General features: G+C 36.8%; 1 protein-coding gene across 10 annotated transcripts in view; it reads right to left on the reverse strand.

Moving 5' to 3' along the window:
- The window catches only part of KLF12 (Kruppel like factor 12), a 453,886-nt gene that overhangs the window by 338,778 nt on the left and 88,460 nt on the right, over positions 1-26,648 (reverse strand). For 2 of the 10 annotated variants that reach the window (XM_031655896.1, XM_031655894.1), the window contains exons 2-3: positions 24,590-24,669; positions 4,631-10,818 (exon numbers count right to left, since the gene is read on the reverse strand). The exons of 4 other annotated variants lie outside the window; for them this stretch is intronic. The gene's annotated coding sequence lies outside the window, so the exon portion shown is untranslated. Of the gene's footprint in view, positions 1-4,630; positions 10,819-24,589; positions 24,670-26,648 lie in introns of those variants that run through there. 4 more of the 10 variants (XM_031655898.1, XM_031655895.1, XM_031655897.1 and 1 more) reach the window with 3 other exon arrangements.

Here is a 26,648-nt window from a genome sequence, read left to right on the forward strand (position 1 = left end):
AGGAAATGAGCGCAGGATGAAGGCGGCTTTCATTCCAAGTCATCTACATGCAAAACACCTGCTTTAAATCTGATGTTTTTGTGTCTTAGATATTCTAAATATACTGTCATTATGAAATAAATGGCAACAATACTAGATATTAGTCACTAGCGCAGCATCAGAGGTATTAATAAAATATCTCTTAGTCAATAACACCATAGGCACAACCCAAATGACTAGTCTACAAAGTACAAGGCAGACTGCAAGATGGAGAAATAGGAGCTTCTTGGAAATCATCACACAACACGGGGCAACATTCACTGCAAACAGAATTTCAGAAAAAAAGAACGTAACTATACAGACATTTTTATGTCCTGCACAAAAATTACCTTTATGTATGTCTATACACACACATTAAGTTCCCTCTGTATGGGCACAATGGATTATACACAATGAAAGAGCCACCAGTGGTCACAGTACCTTTGTCTCCCACTTCTGCCACATGGCATTTTTCAAATTTTGTTCCTGTCACTGGGTATCCCCTCATATCTATACCTTTGCAACCCTACACTTTCATCCTCATTTCCTTCATGTGGGCCCAAGACAGGTTTTCCCACAGAACAGGCAATGGTACAGAAAATAGGAGGGAAAAGGGTAAATAAAAAAAAATTAAAAAAAGACCCCCTCCCACCCCACCTGCAGCCACCAGTGACCACTCCAATCCCCCCAACACACTCAACTCACATATAACTCATTGGCCACCTCCTTTGAAGATGTCCAGGAGGCCTTGAATTATGCAGAAGAAAGAATACAATACAGAAGAAGATATTTTGTCATCCATCCATCCATTGTGGAAAAAAAAAAAAATTCACTGGGAGCTTCAAAACTCTCCTCGATCCCTCTGCATCCCAAACCAATGGCAGGCTGCATCCCTCACCTCTGGTGTTGGGGCTCAGGCATTAGTAAGTTTCAGAAGCCAACAAGCTGATTCTAATGTGCACCTGGCTAGTTCTTACTCTTCCCTCTGCACTAGTGATTCTCTGCTCTAGCTGCATATTCCCAGATTCCCTTGCGAAGCTTAAAAACATACAGATGCTCAGGCCCTACCCTTAACCCACCAGATTAGAATCCCTGGGGATGGGATCCCAGTATGGAATAGCTTTCCCACGAAATGCCACACTGAAGTGATGGTTGAAAATGAATGTTCTTCACCTACAGATGCTCAGTTTTGTTTCTGAGAATTTTAGAGGACCTTAAAAATTACTTACATGTTTGCTAAGAAACAGACTTACAGGGCAGAAACCCAAAGACGGTGTTCTTCTCTATTTATTGGCAGGTGTATTAGTTTCCTAGGGCTACAGTAAGGAAGTAGCACATACCAGGTGGCTTTTAAAAACAGAAATCTACTCTCTCACAGTTACAGAGGCTGAAACTCCAAAATCAAGGTGTTTGTAGGGCCACGTTCTCTCTGAAGGCTGTAGAGCAGAATTTGTTCCATGCCTTTCTCTGAGTTTCTGGTGTTTCCAATAATCGCTGGTATTCCTTGGTCTGTAAATATATCACTCCAATCTCTGCCTCTGTGACATGGTGCTCTCCCTATGTGTGTGTCTTCTTAGAAGGACACAGCCATATTGGATTAAAGGCCACTCTACTCTAGGATGACCTCATCCTAATTTGTTACATTGGCAACAACTCGATTCCAAATAAGGTCATGTTCTGAGGTCCCAAAAAGGACATGAATTTTGTGGGGACACTAACCCCATCTAGCAGAAAAGGGGGCTGACAGCTACTATGGCCAGCGCATCAGCTGTTCATTGTGGAGAGGTAGCAGATTAAACAAGTTTCTGGCGATCTTAAGAAAAAGGGCATGTGAAATACAGCTAGGATTAAGACAGTTCCTAAGAGATCAAAGTGCAAAGAGATTCCAACCCTTAACAGTTTTATCACCACCAATGCACTGGAGCCCCACTGCAACTCCTAGCCTCTGAAATATCAAGTTGTGTATGGCTTGTAACTTTCAAATCCATATTTATTCTGTCAGAACTATAGCAATGCCCCTAAAACTTCATATGAAAACTCAAACATTTTCCAATAGATACACTGTCATATACAGTGTTACCACATAATGGCAGTACCATATTCTAATTTGGGGGACACTATAGAGGAGATAAGCTCTGTGGAATTAACCACACCTCACAGACAGATACATAATCGTCAAATGTATTTCAGGAGAAAATACATTCTAAATTCCAACTTCATGCTCTAACAAACATCCAACAAAATAGTAAATTCTCCATGGCTTACCAGCTTAGTTGCCCGTCTAATGGTTTATGTATTTGATTGTACTCACTAGTTGCCAGTCTAATGGTTTATGTATTTGATTGTACTCACTATATAGTTAGTACAGAACTTTTGTTTCCAATTTAAATAATGACTATATGCATCATTCTGTCATGCTCAAAAAAACTTATTTTTGATACACTAAGAGCCCTTAACAGTAATAGCAGCAATCAGCTGGACCACTGCCGAGAGAGGGCAGGCAGCACACACAATGAACACATGGAGTGAAAATATTTTTGACCAAAATAATAATTCCATAGGTAAAAATTAGGCCCTCTGATATTTGTGTCTTCAGCTTCAAGTATCCTATAAAATAACTGACAATACTAACGAGACTGTATTATTCATTTAAATATTACTTTAAGAGAGAGAGGCAACATCATTTGTTGAAGCCAAATTTTGTTTCTCTATCTGCACATGCACTTGAGGGGGATCTCTCTAAAACGTAGGAAATTAGGAGAAATTCCAATTAATCTAACAGATTTAATATACTTCAAATATTTGATACTCTACAGAAACCACCCACCTCTTCCCTGAAACTTTTCAAACTTTAACAACCCACTATTTTCCTATGTTAAGTTCTCAACATACATAAGGCAATGGAATCTCCCTTTATAACCATCTCAGAGAGAAAAAAAAATCTCTTCTAACTGAGCTGACAGGTACTTTGATCTCTTACAGACTCATTCAGGTAACAATGTATATATGACAGAGTTTAAAGCAAGCAAACTCCTTCAGAAATTCAAAGTGTCTTAGAAGCCATGAACAAATGCAAACAAACTGAAAATGCAAAGGGGCTGTATCTCTATCACTTGCCTTTCCTTACTTTGTTTGACAGCTATGTTTCAAAGTGCAAGCAAGGAAATAAATCCTTCAATTTGGCTGTGATACTTGGAAAGAAGCTTAAAGCAGTTTAATAACAGCAGTAAGATTACACCATAATTCTTTAAAAAAAAAAAAAAAACAAAACAAAACAAAGGTGGCAAAAGGAAGTGCCTTTATACAAATGTCATTGCTTCCCATCTACTTCTGTTTTCCAAGAGAAATCTCTGTTGCTAATCGACTCAGATGAAGTGTCTGAATATATCTGATGCTCACTACTGCTATAGCTTCAAGGTCATTTTAAGGTTCTTAATTTTGCTGCAAGTGGGTTGTGAACATTAGTGAGTTACACATGATGGACATTTTGGTTTGTTCAGAGTTAAACAAAAAAAAAAGATAAAATCAGTGAGTAGTCTAAACAGATGCAAGAGTTCTGGCACTCCATTGCATAGGCCTATCTAGGACATAATCATCATTTGCTAACATGTACTGAGCAAGAAAGGTACCCAAGGGAATTGAGAACTGTCCAAGTTTACATACTGCCTTTTTATAAACAAATAGTCACTGTCATAAATATAATGTAGATTATATTGATCAATAAAGTAAATGAAACACATGTGCCTGACTGGATGACATTACCAAATGACTGCAGAGAGAGCTAAATGATGAGCCCACCTAGATATAAAGACATCTTAACTTCCTCCGACTTGACAACTGTCAGATAACCACTTCTCTCGAGTCCCCGTAACAAGCTGAAAACATTATTTGGTAAAATGCAAACAATTAAATAATTTCAATTTGCTAAGATTTCCCTAGTAAAACAGTTGAGTTTTGGGTACCGTAACTCACAAACTTGACCTTATTAATCATAATAATTTATGCCAATTATGGGTACATTGTGAAATGTCAATTTCATATTTTTATTATAAAGATTGATTGCACATGGATTGCAAATTCATTCCATGAAAAAATTAACAAGATTTTGAAAGAAAAAAAAAATCTTTGTTTTGGAGGAAAACTAGGTTTAAAAACTTAGCAATACTTCTAGTATCAAAATACATGTGTAGAAAAACATAGAAGGATGGGAGAAGAAAACAATCAGTTATTTTAATTCCAAAAAAGTGAAATATCTGCAAATCAACCTTTTTTTAGTTTCATCCTTCTCTAATAGAACTGTATATAATTCATTTATATAAAGCTCAACTTATATAGTGAAAAAACATCACTTTGTATTTTACATTTAAAATGGTTAATAAAATTTTAAGTTGTATTTCACAACCTAGAAAGAAAATTATGACAGTGATTTTTAACGTTCTTCTATTACAAAATAAGGAAGGAATAGTTTTCATCTTTCTAAGTTACATATGCATGCACATATTTCCATGTTAGATACAGTTACGTGACAATATATAACGTTTTAAAAAGGGTTAAAACAGTACATTTCTGTTACATGTATTTTACTACAATTAAAAAAAAAAAAAACAAATACCTGATTTGGACTCAAATATCAATATCATTCACCTTGATTTCTATCCAGGGTAATCTGAACAACATCAATTCCAACCTTCTGTAATTTGTGTTCTAGAATCTACTTACGTCAATCTTTAAATTTTTTGACCACTCTACCTCAGACCCACAGGAGACCAAAAGGTATGGAAAAGATTCCACAGCCCCATTTGTGCTTCAAGTCCATCAGCTAGTCCTACAGTTAATCAGGTGCCCTGATACAACTTTTCAGGTCCTTTCCTGTGTGAATCAACACCTAGAAAAGTCAGGGGCCTGCCTTTGGTTTCTAACAGGAAACGGTGCCACTGAAGTGCAAATTCACACGGTGGGGAAGCTGCAGGGCTGGAGCAACAGTAGAGCAGAAAGAGCCAGCAAGTTAGACAGTACTGCTCTTAAAAATAGAGTAGAATAAAGAAGCACAAAAGAACAATGGGAAAGAGATGCAGAATTAGTTTGACTTAAAATACGAATCAATTGCTTATCAATAAACCTTAAAAAACAGCCCACCTTACAGCTTGCCGGAGAATTTGTGAAGAAATATGACAGCAATGAGAACTCAAAATGTAAATCTACTTTTCTCATATCTCCATGTCTTCTCTAATTGTCTTCTTTTCTCTGTAGTTCTCACACTTCCCCCTCGCTCCCTTTTTTCATCAACTAATTCTATAGCTCAAGGAAATCCCCCCACTTTGCTATGTCTATTTATTCAACATGCCTACATTTTGTCTTGGGGGTGGGGGGAGAGGGGGAGGTATGAGTGAGATATGTAATTGTTTCTAAAATACTAGGGTGTGTTCTATAAATGAGGTAAAAGCAAGCTAAGGAGGAAGACAGAGTATAGTCAGCTTTAATAGTAAAACTCAATTAGGCTTTACCAGTAAAAATGAAGCTAAAGATTCCGCTAAGGCTATTTTTAAATACCCTTAAAACCAAAAACAGTGGTTTCTAATTCTACATGTAGTGACTTAGGCTTCAGTTAAGAGTTTAACGTAGATGGCACATTAAGAAATCAGCAATTGAATCTACAAGCTGAAAGTTTTTTGGCCTGTTTTTTCTTTTTTACTTCAAAAACTTTAAAATTTTCTCATAATACTTTCAATTGTGACCATACACATTCTTCACATAAAAGGTCAACAAGACGCATTAGTCTTTTTAATTTAGTTTCAACAACGTGTGCTTTATTATAACTACTACCAATTCCAAATTATTTCAACATGATTACCCACTTTAATCCAAAACAATATGTCAACAATTATTTCTGTCCCTTGTAAAGAAAGAAGAAAAAAAATGAGATTATCACTTAACATTGATTGAACTGGCCAATTTAATAGCCATTATATCCATTGCTATAAAGTGGCAGGAAGGACCTTATTCATATGTTGCCTCTGGCAATACCAACTATCAGAACTCCTTTGAAAGGCACTTTAGTTTCAAGAGTCAAAAGCACGTTGACAATCTTTGACCCAGTGATAAAATTCCTAGATTAATCCTACAACAACAAAAAAAGGAAAAATTATAAGTATAAAAAGTACATGGAAACACCATTTATAATCTAAAAACTGGAAATAATTTATCACAAGGAAACAGTTGATTTAATGATGGTTGAAAACTGTAATGGACTAGCATGCTGCTATTATAAACTACGTTTACAAAAAATGGAAAAAAGAGTTTATTTAGCAATATTAAGTTAAAATGACCTGCATATGCAGAAGAATTAGTAAAGTATACAAAAACTTCTATCAAGTAAATGTGCTGGTTTCACTAGAAATATTTCTTATCTTAATTTGTATTACTGTCATAATTTCATAACATTTTCCTAAGTACTTATAGCTACAATATATATACATGTAATTCCCAATATTTTTTAACATTAATATAGATTCCAAATGGCAATACTTATTGAAAGACTATAAGGATTAGTAAGGTGGTATCTAGAAGTTCACTTATTGTGATAAATACAAGAAACATGGTTGTTATGTGGAAAATGCTTCAAGTTTTAAAATGTTTACGTTAATAAGATTTTACGATGCATCTGGGTGCTGCAGAGAGTTACAATGTGTAAGAGAAGGAAGACAAGGGAATCACATCATTTTATAAGTTTAAATTAATATAAGAAAAAGAGAAAGAATTTTCAATTTTTTTTAAGGGGCATATATTATATGACCAATTGAAAAGCTCTAGAGAAATAGCAGTAAAAACATATGATATTAAAAAAGGTTTGCAATTATCACTATTAATACTTAATATTTACCATTGAGTACTAACTTCCAGATGCCCTGCCAGATGTTTTACATAGTTCTCTTTTACATAATTCTCAGTACCACATTATGAAGTAGGTAATTTTGATAACTATTTTATAAATGAGGAAAGTAAATCTCAAGTCAAAAACATAACTTGCCCAAAAGATTACATGCAGGATATCTAACCAACAATAAGCAGTGGGACTAAGACCAACCAAGTCCTGATCCTCTATTGCCTACCATTCCCAAATACCAGTCTTCAAAAAGAAAGGGAAAAAACTTTTATCAACCATATAAAACCAGCAGTTTTATTTCTATTTCTTCATATAAATGTTCTAGATTTGCTTTTCCTCAGTTGTTTTTTTATCTGTTGTTGAAATAGAGGATTTGTTAAATTATATGTCAAGAAAATTTCACCATGATTGGCCAACTACTTAATTTTCAACGTTTTCCATTAAATATTTCCAACTAAATAAAAATTTTATCTTTAAGATCATAAAATTGATACAGGCATGTTATCTGGTCACATTTCTATTTAAGTCAGACTTAACTACACCACAATAATTTGGTAGAATATACTGGATCACATAAATCTTTACTGTTCTCTATAGTGTCCAAGTCACTAGTGATTTCTAAGGTAAGTATAGATGGACCCTATTAGGTTTAGGCATTCAGGGTACCTAGTATCACTCTTACAGTTTGTTCTCAGGCATTTCTCAACAAGTCTTATTCTATACATCAGGACAAGTCTGGGCCCTAGAAAGGACCTTGCTTTCTAGCATAAATAACATCTAAGGACCTCCTAGGCAATTAGCTCCCTTCCTAAATCAAATGTTTGTTTCCCTGTGAGTTAAGTTTCATAACTTAATCTCCTAATAACACTGTTTATCAAATCTTACCTCTGGGCTATAGTTAAGCGCATATCCAGAGTGAGGCACAAGGCAGCTGAAGTGAAGAAGTATGGAAACGAAGGAGAGTTGTGGCCACAGGCAGAGCCTGATCCACTCCACAGATGCCTCTAAATTATTTAAAGTTCTGTATTTTCTTATGAGTATATGTGAATTACCTCCATAAAACTCCACAGTAGATCATTTTATAGCACATTAAAAAATGTTTTAAGTGACTATTTGTTTTGAATTATCTGAGAACACTGATAGCCAAACATAAAAGTCAAAATGTCCTTAGGGATTTGAACCTCCAGGCTAAAATAAAAGTCATGGATGGGAATGGAGTTGGAGCATATTTTGTCTTAGCCAGTATGGTAGCCAGGGCTCACTACAAGAAAACAAATGAGAAGATTACCAGAAATACAGCCCATTGACAATAGAGAAACTACCTCTTTGGGATAAAGCAAAGGAACAGTCAGGAAAGAAGCTGCTAGAGAAGAGCAGAGCGGGAGTAGACAGACTCTGCCCAATGTTACACATTATTGCCTCTCTTTCTCTATCCCTGATTCAGACTCTGTGTCTATTCCTGCCAATGTATGGTCATTAGATGTCAACTTCTTTCATTAGAAAATAGGCTATTTCACCCTACCTTAAGATGGGTCTTAATTAAATTTTTAAATAGCTACATGAAGATGTCTGAACACCTCTACTGTTTCAGAACAAAACCTTCCTGTCCTTTCCTCCCACGCTCTCTCATTTTGGCCCCCATCCAAAAGAAAATAATTACATGGCACAGATAATATTTAAGCCAATTAGTATCACTTCTTAGAAGCCTATAGCAAACAATAAAGGATGCATTTATATGTTAATGCAAGCCACAAAAGTAGCATTCTGCCATGTTCCTGTTTCATTTCAGGGTGACATTTAAGATAGCATCATGATAAGTACTTCACAAGATTTATCTCATTACAATCACAAATTTTGACTTTTGATGTACCGCCTTGCCATGAAGAAATTATAACTTAAAAGATAAAGATCTTGACTAATATCAGAGGTAGAAGCAAGTGGCTAAACTAAGACTCAAGCTATAATCTCTCTAATCCTAAACTGAATTTTGAATGGCTGCACTATACTGAAGATTATTAAAGTCTACTTCCTACTCTTTATAATACCTACAAGGCACTATATATTTTTAAAATACAAATATGCACAAGGCACTGTGCTATATCTCAAACTACAAAGACTATATAAACAATCCAAGATTCAATGGATTCGCAGACTCAGCCATTTGCCATTTCTTCTAGGAAACCTTCCTTGGACCACCAAGACCTATCTTTTTGCTCTTTGGAAATTTGGAAATTCTCCGTAATGTCTTCCTTGACTAAGTCTCCTCTAGCAATACTATTGATTGGATATGTGATTTAAAATTCATTCCTGCAATTTCTTGTGTTTGGATGGCTTTGTAAATTAGATTTCCACTCAACAAACAGACTGTGTCTTCTGCTTTGTTCTGAATTACCAGTTCTACCAACAATATGTTCATGTTGAGTCAAGTAGATAATATCAGTTTGACAAGGGGGCAATCTCAGGTACACAGAACTAGATAAATCTTAACTCTAGGTTTATGAGAAATTATCATCATGTCTCTTTTATTTTATTTAGAGGAGGTGTATGTTACCAGTAATAACTTAGCTCTTAGGTAGGGTACTACTTCAGATTTTAAAAAGATGTGATTTAAATCCTTACTATTAAAGAGATGTAATCTTTTACCAAACCAGAATTATTTTTTGTATGTACCCTTAACATACCGCCTTCTTCCATCTATAAGGAGTACATTATAAAACAACTCAAATAACTAAAATAGTTAATATCATGATAGATATTCCATGTTGCATAGATTAAAAGATAAAGTTACTTGAAAGATTAAATTAACTCATGATTTACTGTTCCACGGGATTCTTTTCCAACAAGTACATATAGGGAAAAAAAGTACTTTTCCAACAAGTACAAATCTGAAAAAAAAAAAAAAAAAACCATGCTTCTCAATTTTCATTCATTTGAAATATGTATTTCAAAGATGAAATAGGCTACTCTAAATGTTGGACTAAGCAACTAATCAGGTCTTCATCTTCCTCTATTAATTATTTTAGGTAAACAGGAATAATCTCCTTTGGGAATTATTATAGGAGAAATTCCTTCACTGAGATGGGAAGCTAGACTACACGATGTCCAAAGCCCCATCCAAGGCAGAGTTTCTTAATTAAGAACTTTGTTCACAAGCATGCAGAGGCCTGCTCACACTAATCAAATCATTTTTCACATAAAAATCCATGGAATGCTGTTGGTGCACTATAAAAATACAGTTTGAAAAATGCGAATAAAACCTATGATATGTAGTAGGAGCTTAGGATCAAGTCTGTTAGGCACAGACTTGATCATAGGACTCTCCTTAACATTTCTAATAGAAACTGAAGAACTTGTAGTAAACCAATATAATAACTAAGCCTTGTAGAAGGCCTTCAAATACTTTCTTATTTGTATCTAGATAAGTGCATCTACATATATTTATGCACCTACATAAATGCTTCACAGTGGAAGCTCTCCATAATCTGGTCTCACCTTACTTTAATTCCTGTATCTTCAGGAAAACCAGCCAAAACCTTACTGAACTGCACATTTCCAAGCTGCTCATTCTTGTGTCTGCTACTTGCTCAGGCTATTTTGCCTGCAGAACATGTTCTACTTTCATTCACTACCCACCCAGCGTTCAGTGTCAACTCAACGCTTGCTTTCTCCATATATCTTCTCTATGACACATGAGTATCATTCATCCTTACCCATCTTATATACAACCCCATTCTCATGATCCAGGCCTATCTCTATATTTTCATCTGAACTTTGTAATTTATCACCTGATCATGTAACTATCTTAAATACAGATTACCTCTTCCTGAAGTTTTGTATCCACAACTACATCATAATTCTGCATCTTATACTTCTTCTTTGCTGCTGGCAATGCTTGGTATTCAGTAAATACTTGATGGCTGATCAATAAAAAGAAAATTACCTTTACACTAATATTTTAATTTTCCAAAAAGTATTTAAAATTTTAAACAGAAATATGTGTTTAATGTTCAATTACTTTTATTCTTTATAACTCCATTTCTTTGTATCTACCCTAACAGCTACCTCCACAAACATCACTTACAAATTTCCTAATAATGCCCCATGGGTGTTATTAAAAAATGCCAATTAAATATGCTAACTATTCATTTTTCTCCATCTTTTCCTCTTGAAATAAAACATGACATGTACTGTATAAAATTAAAACTAGTGCTGCCTGCCCTTCCTATATAACAAAAACATTAAAAAATAAAAACACCTTTGCTTTTATTTCCTCTTAAGAAAAGCAAAGGCTAAAACTCTCAGACTCTGCAAAAAGTATAAATAAGAAAGTTAAAATCCCTTGAAGTTCTACAGCCAACAGTATATATTGTCACTCTATTTGGTGTATGCCCTTTTATTATACATGTACATACACAAATGTAAAAATTCTGAAGCTGATCCTTAAAACCTAGCTCCCCACTTCCAACTGGTGTGACCTGGAGTTATTTAGCCCCCCGTTATTCCTGTTAACTAATCTATAAGATAGGGCTAATCATGTTATAATTAAACAATTATAATTGTTTAATTAAATGAGATATGTTTATATCTCAGAAGAATGTTATAATTAAATGAGATAATCAACATAAAGCATTTAGTCTAGTATCTAACACACAAGTGTTCAACATGTTACTATGTATCCTTAACATAAATGTTATTTTGTAATCTACTTCCTAGATTACTTAACAATATTTCATGGACAAACGTCCATAGCAAAGAATTCAAAAAGACTTTGTTTTGAATGGCAGCTTAGTGTTCCTTCTATCAATGTGCCACATTTATGTAACTATCTCCCTATTACACATTTTGATTGCTTCGCAACTTTTAATTATAATAATCTGATGAGCATAATTGTAGCTAAATCTTTACACATACTCATCATTACATTTCTGGAATACATTCCTAGAAGTAAAATTTCTGGGTCATAGGGTAATCACATTATAAATGTTTACGCATGCAGAAAGTATACATTCACAGGTTTCATCAGTGCACATATATGTATAGTTATTACAGTTTCTTCCATATAGCCATCATTTAAATCTTGCCCAACCTGAAAGCCAAAAAAAAAAAAAAAAAAAGAAAAGGCACTGTTTTAATTCATATTTCTTGGACAACCACTGACATTAAACTTCAACTCATTTATTTACTGGTCATTTACGCATTCTTTACTTTTTTTTTTTTTTTTTTTTTGAGACAGAGTCTCGCTCTATCACCCAGGCTTTAGTGCAATGGTGGGATCTCAGCTCACTGCAACCTCTGCCTCCTGGGTTCAAGTAATTCTCCTGCCTCAGCCTCCCAAGTAGCTGGGATTACAGGCACCCATTACCATGCCCGGCTAATTTTTTGTATTTTTTTTTTAGTAGAGACAGGGTTTTGCCATGTTGGCCAGGCTGGTCTCAAACTCCTGACCTCAGGTCATCCGCCCGCCTTGGCCTCCAAAAGTCCTGGGATTACAGGTGTGAGCCACCACGCCTGGCCCATTTATGCATTCTCTTGTGAAATCCCAGTTCAAATATTTTCCCATCTATATATTGGGTAGTTGCTGCCTTAATTTAAGAAGTTTCTTCATGAAAAATATTTTCACTGTCATATATATTTTAAATGGTTTCTACCACTTTATAGTTTGCCATTTAAACTGACAAAACTTTTATTACAAAAGTGTTAGAAGTAGTCAAATTCCAACTTACAATTTCTGGATTAGGAGTCACTCTTTAGAAAGTTCTTCTCTATTCCAGATTTACAAAAATATTCACTTAAATGTTATTTTAGTACCTTTTGTCTATTACTCTGATTCGGGTTTTATGAAGCAAAGCATTAGGGAGATACATCTGAAATCTTAGAGCATTATTTCTGAAAATATCTCAGGTTGGACAAAGCGTAATGCCTAGGCAAACTGCTGTATTAAGATGCTATAGAAGAGGATTTGTCTAAGCTTCCAAGGTAGAATACTATAAAAAGGCCCATCACATACACTGGCTTAATAACTGTCACTATTTTTAGCAATTAATTTTTATCCCAATCCATATACCTCTGTTCTCTTTCCAGGCCTTTTTATCCCATAGCTTACCTCACATCTGTAGTCAAATATTACTTCCTCTAGGGAACACAGCCTCACCAGTTTCCTGTTATATGCTAGTCTAGAATTTTTCCCTTTATTCAACAGCAACTCTCGGGTGGAAGTGATACATATATACAGTCATCCCTCAGTAGTTGCAGGTAGTGGTTCTAGGACTCCCACCACGAACCAAAATCCAAAGATGCTTGAGTCCATTATGTAAAACAGTAGTATGTAGTATTTGCATATAACCTATGCATATCCTCCCATATACTTTATCTCTAGATTACATATAATACCTAATACAATGCAAATGCCATATACATAGTTGTTGTGCTGTATTTTTAAATTTATGTTGTCTTTCTTTTAATATTTTCAATTTTGGTTGGTGGAATTTGTGGATGAGAAACCCTTGGAAACAGAGGGTTGACTGTATTTGTATTAATGTGGTTATCTGCACCACTGCAGGAATGATGATTATTTTTGATCCCCATTGCAGGAGCTGGCATCTAAACAGGTGCTCAATAAATACGTCTCAAAAGAAAGGAGGAAGAAAAGCTCATGGTACATTTTTTTGTTTTGTTCTCATTTGTTTGTTTTTAAATGTGATGTATGAATGAAGCCGAACAAAAAGCTGGTACTACCCAGTTCTTTAGAACTAATCTTTCCCTCACAAAATTTTAGAAAAGCTGAGGAGAATCATAATCATTCTAAAAATTCATTTCTGATGGGTTGAAAGGGGAATGAATTTTTCATCCTAAAATGATCTGCTGTCATTTCACATCTTTAAAAGTGGGTAAGTATCGGCATCTTTTCAGACGCTCTTCAGTTTTAAATTGGACACACATTTTTAAAACTTTGATTTCTAAGACTCGTAATCTGAGAGTAATAATTCAAATCTGTACAGGATTTTGCAATTTAGAAAGCTTTTTTACTTTTTTATAAACATTTTATTTACTATTCATAACTTTAATGCGACATGGGAGTTTAGAGTCAGGGAAGAACCTCACCTTAAATTAACAGGTCTATTGGTAGAAGGACTTGAACCCAGGATGTCTGACTGGTCCAGTGCACTCATTAACCAGCCAGCTACAGTCACATCCCTAGCTCCTGCCTCAGAATGCTCCTATACGCTCCTATCTGCAAGGCCCAGCATTCATCAGCTCCTTGTGAACCTTCTGACACTACCCACTCTCTTAAGTCTTCACAGATTTTCCTCAGACCACTTCCATACTTTTAACAATGTATCCTCTCCATACTTAAATATTCCATGGCCTATTTTGCATTTCAGGTAAATCTCCTTTTCTCCCACTTGTAGATAAATCCTCTGAAGAGACTCTTAGTTCTTCAAAGAAAGACTTTTCTAACTTCCCACGGTACCTAATATAAGGGTTAAAAATTGATTGCTAATAAACTGGAACAGGGAGGCTATGTACCAAAAAATGAAAAACAAGCTATTTTTAAAGGCCTTGCCTGACACTCACCCAGACTCATTGTCCCCACGCCCACCCACAGGCTCCCAGATCCCCGCACAGTGCACACACAAATACATGAACGCCACCAGCAGGAACACAGCGTTCCCAAGAAGGTTTTTCAACCTGAGGATGTGGTAAGATTTTTCTATCCAGATGACAGGGGAGTGTGGCCTGGAGGCTTTTCTTTGCAAAACAGGATTTTCTTGCTGGCTTCTGCCCTAACATTCACTTTGCATGTCCCTGTGGTGGGACAGGAGGCACGGTAGAAAAGAAGTCAGCAGAAGAGGGTGATGAAATTCCCAAGGAACTTCCATTAACCTGATCTTCCAGCACAATGAAATGTGAAAGAGTAAGACAGGGAAGAGGATGTAGAAAAAGTGCCTTCTGTTTTATGCCAACAAGACAGCTCTCATTTTGACAAATTTATAAACCAAGTGTAAACTTGACCATGTTGTCTGTTTTTATCTTGGTGACATGAGCGTAAAAGATTTTCTTTCGGGCTGGGACCAGTGGCTCACGCCTGTAATCCCAGCACTTTGGAAGGCCGAGGCAAGTGGATCACGAGGTCAGGAGTTCCAGACCAGCCTGGCTAAGATGGTGAAACCCCATCTCTACTAAAAATAAAAAATTAGCCAGGCATGGTGGTGGCCATCTGTAATCCCAGCTACTTAGGAGGCTGAGGCAGAGAATTGCTTGAACCCGGGAGGCGGAGTTTGCAGTGAGCTGAGATCACGCCACTGCACTCCAGCCTGGGCAACAGAATGAATACATGATTGACTGAATGTATGTATGTCTAGCAAACAGTGTTTGCAACTGACAGCCTTTTTGAAAAAATTATTTTGGATAGTTATAAGTTCACAGGAATTCCCCCTCCCATCCCTCAGATACAGGAGATTCCTTATCTCCTCCCTACCAGTTTTCCCCACTGGTAGCATCTTACATGACATAATACAGTGCCAAAACTAAGAAATTGACATTGGTATAATCCACAGATCTTCTTCAAAATCACTGACTTTACATGCACTCATTTGTGTGCACTTTGTATCAGTTCTACGCAGTTTTATCACATGTATTGATTTGCATGGCTACCACCAGAATCAAGATAACTCTGTTTCAAAAAAAAAAAAATTATTTCTTGAAAATGTGAACTATTTCCTGAAAGAAAAACATCCATAAGCACCTGCTTTTTCCCTTCTATATCAGAAGTTTCCACCTTGCTTACATAAACATGGATCACTGTATCTGCAACCCAGCCTGCAGTATGTTGGAAGGGATGGATTCCCTTACAATACACACTCACGCATTTAGGCCCCCCACGCCTACCACATGTATCCATCTTTACAACCTCAATTATGCAGAAGACATCCACAGCCATCAATTAAACCCTGCTGAACACTCCAATTCATTGCCTATAAGCCTGCAATTTTTTTTGCTCACAGAAACATTTTCTAAGATGCACTTGTCAATATTTAGCTCATTAATACTGTGGATCCCAATTTTTAGCATTCTGCTTAAGTTTTGCAACTTGATACATTTTCTGGATAATGAACACAACATGTGGTCTCTAAGTTCTGATTAATAGGAGTGGACTCCCATTATGATAATGTTGACAATTCATTACTCTAAGAAAGCCAACTTTAAGATAATTTTTTTAAACAGAAAACGTGTAAACTGATCATGGATGAGGGATGATCTCTGGACTGGGGAATGGATACAGATACAATCACTGCTGCTGTCTCTTAATGAACAGAAACATCTTATAGTTCTTTGTGCCATAGTTAATGCAGAAGCTAATGTAAAGCACAAGGTCAGGACGATTAAAATCCTGTTATGAGGTGTCAGGGTTAGCTACAAAACAGTAGCACAACGAAGCCTTGTGGGCATGGAACCCCACATACACAAAATCTGTTATCTTGATTCTGGTGGTAGCCATGCAAATCAATACATGTGATAAAACTGCATAGAACTGATACAAAGTGCACACAAATGAGTGCATGTAAAGTCAGTGATTTTGAAGAAGATCTGTGGATTATACCAATGTCAATTTCTTAGTTTTGGCACTGTATTATGTCATGTAAGATGCTACCAGTGGGGAAAACTGGTAGGGAGGAGATAAGGAATCGCCTGTATCTGAGGGATGGGAGGGGGAATTCCTGTGAACTTATAACTATCCAAAATAATTTTTTCAAAAAGGCTGTCAGTTGCAAACACTGTTTGCTAGACATACATACATTGAGTCAATCATGTATTCATTCAATCAACATTTATCAACCACATACTGCTACCTGCCATTGCTCTACATGCTGGGGCTACAGACACAACATGACATGATCTTTGATCTTGAAGAACTCACAGCCTGGTCACCCAAGACAAAAACCAGTGCAGGAGGGAAGAGAAGGTACAATCGTACTCCACATGGAGAAAAGACAGACATGAACACCTGAAGCTGATCCATATATATTATAGTCCGGCTTCACATTAAAGCAAATGTATTTGTCAATCACCATTCCATTCATAAATGATTATAAATGACTAGTATAAAATGGTCATACTAACCTAAAGTTCCCATCATTAAAATATCAACCCTGTGGAGAAATTTTTGCTGAAGTCATTTCTAACTTCAGGGCAAAGAAATGTTCAGTTAAAGTAAGTTGACTGCTTTTGTAAGAAAGGGGGTTGGGTTTGACTTCAAAAGTTCAGTATTTCTTCTAAATTCCTTTTTTAGATACATCTTTGGAAATGTTATTAAAATTGTTCAAGCTAAATTTACAGCTTAGTTTAAAACATGTAAAACTAAGGGACGATAACATCCCAGGAAAGAAAAAAAAAAACGCTTTACGCTATTAGAATTTGAATATCTATAACTAGCAAAAAAAGTTAACCTGGTAGGGTAGCCATTACTATTTTTTTAATACAGCTATGGATTCACTTTGCACAATATGCGTGTTGCTAGAAAGGTTTTGTAAAAGCAGACAATTTCATTTTTAATTCATTTTAAATTAACATGGTATTTTATTTAAGCATTTTTTTCCTCTGCTTCTGATTAATTTCCATTAACAGTATCCTGGTATTTTAATTTATTAATCTCTCTGCCAAATTGGTCTAATCAGATCTTTGGGTTCCCTATCCTAACATTATATCTGAAAAATGCTACATTAAAACAATGTAATTCTCAGCTGGGCACAGTGGCTCTTACGTGTAAGCTTAGTACTTTGAGATGCTGAGGCAGGAGGAGTGCTTAAGTTCAATTTGAGACCAGCCTGAGCAACACAGTAAGACTCCATCTCTACCAAAAGAAAAAATAGCCAGGCACAGCGGCACATGCCTGTAGTCCCAGCTATTTGGGAAGCTGAGGTGGAGGGACTGCTTGAGCCAGGGAGACTGAGAAGCCAGTGAGCTGTGATCACACCACTGTACTCCAGCCTAGGCAACACAGCGAGACCTCATCTCAAAAGAAATAAAAAATAAAAAATAAAAGTTTAAAAACTAAAAAGAAAAACATAACTCTCTAAGAAATTATAAAATAATTTTTATTTAATATTATTGTGCTTTGGCCTTAAAGATTTATTACAAAATGGATTTTGCTTCTGGAAATGGAGGGGGGGATGAAATATCGATGTTAGATTTCAAAAATGTAACACAATTAGTATAAAGATGGAAATTCTTCATACATCTTTAGCCTCAGCTTGGATGACTGCTGGGTTCAAGATGACAGACGCAAAGATGGTAATGCTGACACACTAAACTGTTGTCTGACACATAACACTGTCCTGTCTTGCCTCAATTTTCACACATGAGCTATTGCTCAAAATTCAGTATAAAATAGTGACTTACGGCTGTCAATGTAAAAAGTATGGCTTGCTTGAACACCAATTCATGGATGCCAAAGACCAAGTGTGGTGTTAAGACGACAATCTAAATGAAAGCATTCAACTGTGGGTTTAATGTATTAAAATATATAAATGGTAAATCACATATATAGGATCCTCTCTTCAAATTTTCCCTAATAAATGTCCATTGCATTATCTCTCAAAACTTATCTGTTAGTTCAAAATCTGTATATCACAGGGTTATTAATAAACAGGACAGATGTGATAGCCACAGACTACGGGAAGAGTGCATTATCGATTCATTTGTTTTTTTTTTAGCCTAATGTGTATCACGCATAATGCCAGGTGCTAGGGATTCAACAATCATAGACAGGATTCATGCCATCAAGGAGGACATCTATGAGGAAGAGAAAAAGTGTCTTCATACTGCTTGTCTATGGAATAAGGTACTGTGCTATGCAGACCAGGCACCACTCCTGAAGCCTGACACCCCTAGTGGATGCACTGGCCATCTGCAGCCCTGGCCTGGGACGCTGGAATTCCAGAAGACCTGGGAAGCCTCCATTGTATCAAGAACAGTTTCAGGAACGAAAAAGACTTCCAGTATAAGAAACTCAGTGCCAACGTCAGAATGCCTACAAATTCTCACCTTTTCCATTTTCAAACAACTTGAGACTGACTAAAAGGTTCTTGGAAAAACTCACTTAGACACAATGAATGCATTACACAGCAAAGCTGTTAACAGGCATTTTCTCCATGATTCCTTTAGGGAGTCATCCCCTCTCCTTAAATACACACCCTACATATAATATAGTCATACAAAACAGTATTCCCCAAGCTGAGGAAGTCAAAAATGTTCATAACAACTCTCACAATAATCCTTGCCTCTGCAAAGCAGGTTAGAATGAAAACCAGCTTTTCTGATTTCCATCTGCCCTCTCCAAAGCTCAACTTAAAAGCCTGACATCATCCCTGACCCCTCCTTCACCCAGACCTTTCCCATTCTATTAGTTGTCAAGTCCTACAAGTTCTGTCTAAGAAACCTCTCAAACTGATCCCTTCTTGTCCATTTGCATTGCCACAACAATTGTCAAGGGTGACATTAAGTAAAACCCACAATACAACCCCAAATAACATCTCCAAAATTCTTTCTCCCCACAAACATATCTTAGCTGATATGACACTAGCCTACTTATACACATCTTTCCTCCTTAGCTATCTGCTCACATCACTCCTTTCACTTCAAATATCTCACAGAAATGCCACCTCCTTCACATCCTAGCTTTAAAGCAACTTCTTCAGAAAAAGCATGCCCATATTATCTACCATCTCTGAATTCCCACAATATTTTGCACCATTCATGTGCCCTGTAGTATAGTTTCTCATGTAGGTATTTATATAACAAAAGACTGGCCTTGTCCCACACAGTTCAAGGATGAGTTTTATTCGTCTTTTTGTGATTACTGTCCTTCAGATAAGACAGTGCTCACAGGATGTGATTAATAAATATTTATCAAATGAAACTGGCTTCCAACATTCATGTTAAGACGCTGACTTATTCTCAAATTCAAGCACTGTGTAAGTAGAGCTAAAATTTTGATGAGTGGGAGGATGGGGGCTTTTAAGAGTTCAATTTGCTGCAGCAACTCTTCCTTCTTAAAACTCATTATCAAAATTACCAGCATCCACAGCTCAACTTAACGAAAGTGAAATTAAAAATCAAAGACATAGCTATGCAATTCCCCAGATCATTGATTTACACACACACACACACACACACACACACACACACCCCTTCAAAACAGAAAAGAAAAATCTCAGCGCAGAATAGCAAAGTTTTCAGAGCAATCTCCTGAGTCAGAATGCTTTGATCTAGTATTTCCTCTACTACATTATTGTGTGAAGGTATGCAAGCTATATAAATACCCTGCTCCTTAATTTCATCTACAAAATGATCATAATTCATATAAACATCTAAAACATGTAAATGCTAAATAAGTGCTATACAAGTGTTTGCTATTAACATTTTCTGTAATGTATAGTTTAGTCATAACTTCAATATGAAGGAGGTCATCGGTTGGGTGTGGTGGCTCACACCTGTAATCCCAGCACTTCAGGAAGCCGAGGTGGGTGGATCTTTAGGTCAGGAGTTCAAGACTAGCCTGTCCAACATGGTAAAATCTCATCTTTACTAAAAATACAAAAGTTAGCTGGGCACCATGGCGGGCACCTGTAATCCCAGCTACTCGGGAGGCTGAGGCAGAAGAATCACTTGGACCCAGGAGGTGGATGTTGCAGTGAGCTGAGATAGTGCCACTGCACTCCAGCCTGGGTGACAAAGCGAGACTTCACCTCAAAAAAAAAAAAAAAAAAAAAAAAAGAGGTTATCTACTGGCTACTGCCTAATTCTGAATAGATAAGGTCACAAGTGTATTCAGCTTAAGGACCCAATCTTGAAAATGTATCTGACCTGGTAGCATTTCACCCTGCCAGGTAACACTCCACGTTTTTACTATAACAAAGACATTAAAAGGTCAGAGTGTCCCAAAGATTGCTTTTTAGCTTCTTTTTAGAGGCGAAACCAGAAGAGTGTCTGCCTTGATTGAGCTGTGTTGAAAATCACTGGAGTTAGGACTATAAGAATCCCAGGTACAGTCTGAGTGTGAATTGACTCAACGACTTAATGGATTGCAGAGTCTTAACATCAATTAAGACAGATCCGATAAGTATGTCCAAAAGGGTAATAAAATAATTCAGCAGGTCTTCATAAATATGAAATATTAAATATTTGCAATGTGTCATTCAATCAAACAGATAAGATCTATGCTTCAGAGAATAGGAACTCATAAAGCTTTTAAATGAATATGAAAAAAGCATTAACTGAGGCACAATTAACTGAGGCACAATTAACTGAGACAGCACGGTGAATCTCTATGGACAGGAAGCCTTTCTAGTACCTCAATATCCCAGGAAACACAGCAAAGTAGGAAGAACCCTAGGAAAACAGGAATCAAGGATTCAAGAAAGTAGCAAAGTTTAGTTGGGATCTTTCACAAGATTATTCCAATATTAATACAAAAAAGAAAGCGCAAAAAGATTCCACGCATAATAAATAAGATCAGACAGACTGAAAAACCTCTCCACGAGGTTAAACAGAGATTCCCTTCATGAGATACTATATTTTCATTAATTCTGTAAATGTGAAAGGCTGAATGAAGTAAGGGTCTAGCACTGCTGCAACTTGCGTTAAGTACCCCACTCTTGGTCAGAGGAAAATAAAGACTGTAATCCTTTGACAGATTAAATGTTTCAAACCTCAAAAATTAATGCATTCAAATGCTTCAAAGGAATATGTTTATTGATGAGTAAATATGGGTATGGGGATAGAGGACAAAGATAACTCATAATAGCTTGATCTAAGGCCGTTCTACGCTAACACAGGAGTAACAAAACTAAGACAAGTATAAAACATTCTAACTTCCCTACAAACATGTAACAGGCCCCAGTGGGAAAACGGAATTTAACGTGTGTGTGTGTATGTTTCTGTGTATGTGTGAACACTCTGCTTTTGTAATGGTTTCACTGATTTTTGACATTTCGCTAAAATGTAGTGAATCAGGATTATACAAATATGTTGGTCCTTGACTACAACAACCCGTAAAAGCTACCAAGCTCCCATTTCTTAAAAGCACAAATTAATTAATTAATACAAAGGGATAACAGCAGTATATGACTAAGTTTTTCCCTTAGAAAGAGTTCCTTCAGGAAAGCATACATTTCTCTACTCAATATAATATTTATGTATTCAATCAAGACTAAAATTGTAAAAATTGGGCAATGGATCTAGTTTTGGCAAATTAGGCAGGTCCTCACCGCAATTGCTGTGTAGGTTGAAAAAAGAGTGGGAGAGCATTCAATTCATTAAACACTCCTACAGCGTTCTATCTTTACTGACAATCTTGCAGAGAATTCTGCATCTATTCTTATTGCTACCAACAATATACAATATTCTTTAGCACATCATGTTTCATTTCTATGCCTGCTGGCAAAGCTGCAAAAAACAAAAAGAATGATATGGTCAATCAATCAATAATTTCTCCAGTCAGAATATTAATAAAAACTTTCTTACACCTTGCCCTTAGACTCAATGCCCAGGAAAATAAACTACCTTGTAAAAATATCAGTGAGAGAGAAAAGCTCTGCACAGTGAAGAGGAATGAAAAGGAAGCTACCCAGAATCAAGACCCCTACTCCACACCCTGACCACAACTGCCCCACCTTCTTCCTTTACTAGCACTGTCATTTGAGATGTCCCATTCCTCATCTGTAAAATGGGACAATAAAAATGCCTGCCTTGCAACACCCCAGTGGCAACGAACACACCCGGCACCCAGATCTTGGTTTCTAATACCATTTGTCAATAAGAGGAACAAGGGCTCTGTGAAGAAATGAATGATTCCAGGACTGAGGCAGGAGATATATAAGACGGGTACAGGGGTATGAGTATGGCACATTTTGAAAGTACCAGACAGTAGAGAAGTACAATTTTTAAAAAATGTTTAACATACAACAAAGGAGATATGGCAGAGATATACAAAAGCCAACTAAAAGAGTTATCAATGGCAAGCTGGATGTGGTGGCTCACGCCTGTAATCCCAGCACTTTGGGAGGCCGAGGCGGGTGAATCACGAGGTCAGGAAATCAAGACCACCCTGACCAACATGGTGAAACCCCGTCTCTACTAAAATACAAAAAATTAGCCACATGTGGTGGTAGGTGCCTGTAGTCCCAGCTACTCGAGAGGCTGGGGCAAGGGAATCGCTTGAGCCCAGGAGGCAGAGGTTGCAGTGAGCCAAGATCGCGCCACTGCACTCCAGCCTGGGTGACAAAGTGAGACTCCATCTCAAAAAAAAAAAAAAAGTCTCAAAAAAAAAAGTTACCAATGGCCAAAGCTAAAACAATCTGGGCAACAAAATAAAGTTGTACTGGATTATAATCCACAACATAAAATAAATATCCATGAATCCACACTGATATAAAAATGATGTGATAGGTAGGTAGACAGATAAGGGAGATGAGACAAATCTCATAAGCAGAAGAATTCCAAATAATTTATATGTATACTTCACACTCAAGGAGGTGGAGTATAATTCCATACTTCTGAAGTGTGGGGTACACACAGTGGCTTCCTTCCAAAGAGAATGGTAATAAAGACCATAATCCTTTATGACGGAAGAGAACAACTTTACAGTGGAGAAAGCTGACAATCCCTATTTCAGCCAGGTAATCAAGGTCAGTATTGAGATAAGTCATTTTGACGGCATGTACCCTTGATGTGATGTAATGAGAACGGCACTTTACCTATGTGGTCCTCCTCCCAAAACTCATCACCCTAGAATTAACATGAGAGGGCATCAGACAAATCTCAACTGAGAGACACTACAAAATACCCGACCAGAGCACCTCAAACTGCTAAGGTCATCAAACACAAGGGAAGTCTGAACAATTGTCACAGCCAAGAGGAGTCAGATGTGATCACAAAACCTAATGTGGTATGCTAGACAGGATCCTGGAACACAAAAAGGACTGCAGATGAAAACTGACGAGATCTGAATAAAGTACAGTAGGTTCTCACATAACATCACTTTGTTCAGCATCATTTGATTATAGCATTGATGAGAAGGAAAAAATATATATGGATGCCCAGCCCAAGCCACTGTCTGTGTGGAGTTTGCATGTTCTCCCACGTATTGCATGGGTTTCTCCAGGGAGTCCAGCCAGCTCCCACACTCCAAAGCTGTTGGCGTGTCTGTATAGTCCCAGGTAGAGTGTGCGTGTGTGTCACCTGCAGTGGGAAGGCATCCTGTCCAGGGCTGTTCCTGCCCTGTGCTCCAAGCTGCCAGGATGGGCTCTGGTCACCGCCCTGAACTGGAATAACTGGGTAATTATCTTATTGATTTTTATTAATCTTTCTGAAATGTATGTATAGCTCCTATTTATTTCAGTGGCTAATATTAAAAGTGTTTTGTTCTTTATTTAGAAGCTGGGTGATATTTCTGTGACCAGAAATTTGCCATAGGAACTTAACTCTTGTTTGGATCAATTAGTCTACAGTAAATTTGGCATTTTTAGATGTTGTTTCACTTAAAGTCTGGGTTTCTAAGAGCTATCTATGACTTAAATGAGGACTTACTATATGAACTTTTGTTTAAAGTATCAATATTGGTTCACTAATCGAAACAAATTAGTGTTTCTAAATTGTTCACTAATTCGAAACAAATCCCATACCAACCTAAGATGCTGGCAACACGGGACACTGGGCGTCAGGTATACAGGAACTTTCTTTGCCATCTTCTCAATTTTCCTGCAAATCTACAACTCAAAAAAACAACGTTTATTTTTTTAAATTCCTGCCTTCCTTCCGTACAAGATTAAATTTTTCAAAATTTTATGGAAACACATAGTTTGTTAAAAGGCTACACCACTTACAAATTTAAAATAAATTTAAAAATAAATATTATAGGTTTCCATTTTTTTGAAAAAGGAACATACTCCAATTCACTTCCAAGGGCTCTTTCCAAAGAGCTTTTCCATCCAGGAAAAAAGAAGAAAAGAAAAAAGACAGAAAAACTATGTTACTGGGTGGGACCCTTGGAGAGGATACCAGAAAAAAAGAGTTATCTGTAAGAAATTATAATTAGAAGTAAATCATATAAGATTATTAGTTTCTTAACTGTAGTTTAACTGTTTGCATAAATACACTGCAACTACTCTAAGAAGGAATGTTTCATTATAACTTACATAAATGATCATTACTTAGACAAACGTTATGATTTTTTTAACCACGGATATTTTCATTTGATATTACTACTGTGTCCTATAAAGGCAAAGAATATTTTGTATTTTCCTTACTATACCATGTAAGACTTAAAGTACCAAATTATAAGTCTTAAATTTTATTTTTTATCTCTTCACTATCATTGATTCTCCTATAAATTATTGACTTTAATATTCATTGTTTCCTTTGGAAAGAACTACTGAAAAACAGGAAAAAAAATCAAGATATTAACACATATATTGGTTTTTAAACCATAGCATTATGAAATTTAAATTGTATACAATGCAACTGGATGTATATTTATCTTCCCAGAATCCTCTCCAAACCGGCCCTCCTTTTTGCCACAGAAATGCCACTTAGTCTATATCTTTGGGTAAGGATATCCCCTCCCCTCCACATCAGCAGTGGCCATATGACCCAAGCCTAACAGCTCTAAGGATTTGCCCCTCGGTCACTTTGATTGGTTTAGTAAATAGGTGACCAGGCCAAGTGTTAAATTATCAGAAAAGTGCTTGCTCTAAAAAGATATCTTTATAGGCCAGGTGCAGTGGCTTATGCCTGTAATCCCAGCACTTTGGGAGGCCGAGGCAGGTGGATTACGAGGTCACGAGATGGAGAGCATCCTGGCTAACGTGGTGAAACACCGTCTCTACTAAAAATACAAAAAAAAAAAAAAAAAATTAGCTAGGCATGGTGGCACCTGTGGAGGCTGAGGTAGGAGAATGGCGTGAACCCAGGAGGCAGAGCTTGCAGTGAGCTGAGATCACACCACTGCACTCCAGCCTGGAAGACAGAACGAGACTCCATATCAAAAAGAAAAAGAAAAAAGAAAAAAAAAAAATCTTTATGATGGAAATCTGAGGCAACCAGCAGCTGTATTGCTGCCACATTTTGATAGCCTAAGATACAGCAAACAGAGGCAAAATAAAATAAAATAAAATAACCGAGAAGTGAATAGAGAGAGTACTAAGGATACCAGTCAAATTGCCACATGCAGCAGTTCTTAAACACAGCTTCACCTCTTGGTTGCACCATTCCATAAATGCTTTTTTGATTAAACAAGTTTCAGTTAGTGTATCATTTAAGATTAGGTTTGGTTGCAAGTGTCAGCAAACTTAAAAGGACACTGGCTTAGACATTACTGAAGTTTCTATTTCTCACATTCCAAGTGCAAAGTCAGGCAGTCAAGGGCATGGAAGTTGTGCTTCCCCAAGTCTCACAGAACTCCTGTACATTCCAGCTCATAGCTCCACCATGCCTAGGGTTGGACACACCCAAACAGTTCAATATAGCACTGAGACGTCCAGCTGTCACACTCACATTCCAGGCAACAGAACTGAAGAAAGAAGGACAATGTGGAGTAAAAGGAATGTACTGGGGGACTTTACAGGTGGAGCAGCTTTACAAGCTGCTCACTATACATCCGCTTACATCTCACTGGTTAGAACTTGCTGGCCACATCTAGAGGCTGGAATATGTCATCTTTAAGCAGCCACACACACAATGAAAATTC

This window comes from Papio anubis, chromosome 15 (genome assembly GCF_008728515.1).
Source record: "Papio anubis isolate 15944 chromosome 15, Panubis1.0, whole genome shotgun sequence".
NCBI lineage: Eukaryota > Metazoa > Chordata > Mammalia > Primates > Cercopithecidae > Papio > Papio anubis.